Below are 4321 nucleotides of genomic sequence, written 5' to 3'. Positions count from 1 at the left end.
CACACCGCTCAATAGCCAAAAGTCTCAAGGTACTTTAACCCACTGATACAAAATTCTTTTAACCAAAATAGTTGTTGATGAAGTTTTTGATGTAGAGGATCCTGAGAAGGCAACCACAGAGCATACGCTTCAAGTTTTTCTTTTAGAAAAGATTTGAAGTAGTTTTGGAAAAGAAGTTCCCAGAAGAGGGTTTAAGCTAGAATGAAAGACATGGCTCTGATACCAAGTTTACAGACACCAAGTGGGTACAAACACAAAGTAGGTTAGGATCGATGAGAATACAAGACACAGGATATATTAGGAAGACACTGGTTTTCATTAACTTAATTTTTACAGAAGTGAATGTAACATCTATTTATCTTTGAGGTGCTTAAATGTTATATTTAATAACTTAAGGGCTAAAGTGCAATTTTCTTCCAAAGTGTGGTGCATGTGTGCCGTGTGTTTTGTTTGGTGAGGTGTGTGTGATTCATTGAAACAAAAGGAAAGAAAAAAAACAAACCCAAAGGAAGTTCTGATTTCTACGTTAGAGAGAGAGAGAGAGAGAGAGAGAGAGAGAGAGAGAGAGAGCAGCGTGGAGAAGCGGTGGAAGAAGGAGAAGAGAAAGGGGAAGTGAGAGCTAGGTTGAATTGGAAACTTTGTAAGGTAATTCATGATCTTCTTTACTTGAATTTATGATTTTGTTGTTCAATTCCCTACCTGGCATCTAGTTAGAGGTGAATTGAATTCATGGGAGAAGGGTTTTTGAGGTTGGAATTGGGTTTAATTTCAGAAAATTCGGGGTATGATATGAATATGCATAACTGTGTTGAACCAAATTGAAACTGTTCTGTTTTTGACGAATTTATTCAAGGTACCTAGAAATCTTCTAAATTCTTGAAAAAAATCCTGAAGGTTCATCTGTGAGTCTATTGCATCGTGTTAAATTTTCAGAAAATAACTCGAAGTGGTTTGGCCTACAAAATTCGTGGACTGAACTGGTGTCTGATTCGCGTCTGTGCAGACAGCACAGACACGTGTTGGAAAAACGGGCATAACTTCTTGCTCGGGTATCGGTTTTACGCACCGTTTCTTGATTCCGAAACTAGACTCGTATATCTTTCTGAATATGTATGGGTTGTGTCGTGGTTCTTTCTATATTATAGCAGTTTTTTAATTAAAGTTCAGGTTTTGGTACTTCTGAAATTCTGGACAGCTTTTGGCTTGTGTTCGTCATGAAATTCCTCAAGTTTAAGCATGCTGGGTGGACATGGGTTCTCATGAGTCTTAAACATGGATCAATTGGTGATGTTTTGGTGTTGGAATTATTGGAAAATATTGAGTATGTGATTTTTAATGAGCTTTCGATCGCAGACTGTTCTGCTGAAAACTGTGAATTCTGCTTTAGATATGTAACTTCATTTGAGCGTATCTTGGTCATTCAGACTCTGTTTAGGACAAATTTTATATCAAAATTCATGTACCGGAGGTGTACTTTCTAATGGTGGTGGTTTCATAATCTGGTTTTAACCCTATAAGAAGTTATGGTCGAAATACAACAGGATGGTCATGGTTTCAAATCGATTTTAAGAGTTATATCATATTTATACTCTTACGTTTGATTGGGGGCACTTCTAAGCCTTAAGATGGACATATTTGTATTTGTTGGGTATTGTCTAATACCTTATTAGTTTTATAATTTGGTATCAAATGATTGTTAAATGGTTTAGGGGTGTTGGTGGCATTGTTAACCTCATTTGACACTTGTTAGCATGGTGAATGTATTATGGGGTGTATCATATATTTACTTAAACATTCCAAGGGATTCATATGCTGATATGGTAGCTTGTGGCTAGGTAACAAGCCGGTCAAATAGGAGGTGCCGAAATCGTAAGTTTGGTGTATATCTCGGTCGATGCAAAGGTGAGTGTGTCTGATATGGTTCTTCCCAATAAAATGTTGCTGTGGTGGTGAATGTATATCTTGCTAACCGTAGTAAGCTTTCGATATGGTTATCTTTAATGAGATATTGCTGTAATGGTGAGTGTATATCATGCTATTGTTGTTTAGCTTATGATATGTGAGTGTTTGATTCATAGATGATGTTCTATATTGAATTGAACTTGATTGTTGGCTTAGTGCCCGGTGATTGGCTTTATGCCATATGGCTTTATGCCTTAAACTATTGGCTGTGTGCCCGGTGATTGGCTTAATGCCAAAAGGCTTTATGCCTTAGATTATTGGCTATGTGCCCGGTGTTGCTCTTAGTTTCTCGATAAACTGTTGACAAGTTGAGATTATCTTTTTAGCTGCTGGATATTACTGTTATGTTGTAATTGGAGGATGTGGTGATTATATCTGTTACGTACATTTAAGTATCCCAGATATGTTGAGAATTTATATTTTGGTTGTTATTTATTCGGTTGTTGCTATATTTTGTTGAGCATTTCTATATCTAACACACTCTGGCTTTCCTTTTTGGTCTGCCAGGTAGCAGGTTGCGTAGAGTGGGTCCACTACCGGTCAACGTGTTGAGAAGTGTTTGGGCTAGCGTCAGATGATGTGGATAAGCGAGTTGGTTGTAGGTAGTGAACCAAAAAGTTGATTTTTATAAGTAAAAAATATGTTGTTGGTGGATGTGTTGAAGTTTAGAATTTTTAAAGTATTGTAAAACTATATTGTTGTTTAGTTGTGTGAGATCGTGGTTGGCTGGTCGATACGTCGACTCATTTTTATGTTAAGGTGATAAGTCTTCCGCTGGGTGTTTATTCTGACAGGTTGTGAGGTGTGGTTTGGCTTTTTGGTGTGGAATGTCACGTGGTCGCGTCGACTCGGGCCCACATTGGGTGCCGTTTGCGGGGCGGGGCGTGACAGTGAAGCTCTCCTTTTATAGATGGAGTAAGGAGGCTTACACAGAGTTTACATAATTGGTGCCCGTCCATTTTTCTACTGCATAGTACATCACCTAATACTTTTGTTACAGGGCATTTACTACTCTAAGACTTTCTTTCCCAGTGACTTTACTTTTACAGGCATTTATTACTGTACTTTTACAGACTTTCACACCTCTGAAAGGGAATGAAAAGACCGATACGCAACACACCTATTAATATTTCTGTACAACAGTACTCAACAGTAACTTCCAATAATTTTCTCTCTCGGGCGATCAGTCATTATAGCGGCTTTGGCTCTCCTTCTCTTAACGAAATCCGCAAAGGACTCCTTTGCTTCCATTTTGGTGGATTCTAACTCACGAGTAGTCATCTTGAGCTGCGAGTTGTAGCTGTACTGCGAGACAAAGGTAGCCCCTATGTCTTCCCAAGTTCTTCTTTTAGAGATGTCGAGCGACAAAAATCAATGGAAAGCAGGCCCGAAGAGGGTCTGTGGGAATAGCTGAGACATAGCCTCACTTTCCACACCCAGCAGCTTCATTGCAGCATGGTAGCCAAAGAGATAAGTCTTGGGATCACCGCTCCCGTTGAACATAGCCAAGTCGGGCATCTTGAATTTGTCAGGATGCCTAGCATTAGGGTATAGGCAGAGACAATCCAAGTCTATTCCTCCTGCACTGATCTTCTCAAATTTTGAGACAGCTTCTTCCAGCTTAGCCATCTTGGCCATGAGAGCGGCCATGTCAGGATTTTGAATAGGCCTAACAACAGCAGGGTTCGGATTTGGAGCAAGCACACAAGCCTCTCTAGAGATGGGCTGAACAATGAGATGCCCTGCATGATTTGGATCTTCAACGAAGACAGGTTCTGCATGAACATCCTCATCGTCCTCGCCTTCTTCTTCTGGTGCTGGGAGAAGATGAGTGTTGTAAGGTCATTCAAGTGAGTGATGTTAGCATCTGTCTAAGTAGCCCTTTGCTGCATAGCAGTGAGACTGTTCTGAAGGTTCATGAGCATGGCTTCTAGAGTGAATGGTTGCGGCTAATCTGTCATCGCAGGTTTTACAGAGGAGCTTGATGAAGAAGCTGAAGATGGGGAAGCCGACGGCGTGGCTTTTTGTAAAATCGATGGCAAACCCGACTGTAGGGCAACCAACAGTGAACCCGAAGAAGCCTCTGTTGCAACTGATAGGGAATCTAGCCTGATAAGTCTCTGAACTGGATTCTGAAGACGTTCCCAAGTAGGTTTGGCTTTTCCTTTCGATACTCTCTTGTTCGGTGCAATGGTTCCAAACTAGATTGTAAAGTAATTGAAAGCTCAGTGACGTTCCTGCAGAATAATGCAATGTACACATCGTCGTTGGTGTCCTCCTAGACTCTATAACTAAAAACGAGTCTGTCTCATGACGTTCAAACGCTACCAAAATCCTCGGAATTCTTTTCGAGGATGTA

At 40.3% G+C, this 4321-nt stretch overlaps 1 long non-coding RNA gene across 1 annotated transcript; it reads left to right on the top strand.

Moving 5' to 3' along the window:
• Positions 1 to 748: 748 nt before the first annotated feature.
• Positions 749 to 2734, top strand: LOC131322597 (uncharacterized). The gene is made up of 2 exons (XR_009198898.1): positions 749 to 1902; positions 2470 to 2734. It is a non-coding gene; the product is annotated as an uncharacterized LOC131322597 (long non-coding RNA).
• The last annotated feature ends 1587 nt before the right edge of the window (positions 2735 to 4321 follow it).

The sequence above is a fragment of the Rhododendron vialii genome, chromosome 4a (assembly GCF_030253575.1).
Source record: "Rhododendron vialii isolate Sample 1 chromosome 4a, ASM3025357v1".
Classification (NCBI taxonomy): Eukaryota; Viridiplantae; Streptophyta; class Magnoliopsida; order Ericales; family Ericaceae; genus Rhododendron; species Rhododendron vialii.
This window is presented reverse-complemented; position numbering and strand designations above follow the sequence as displayed.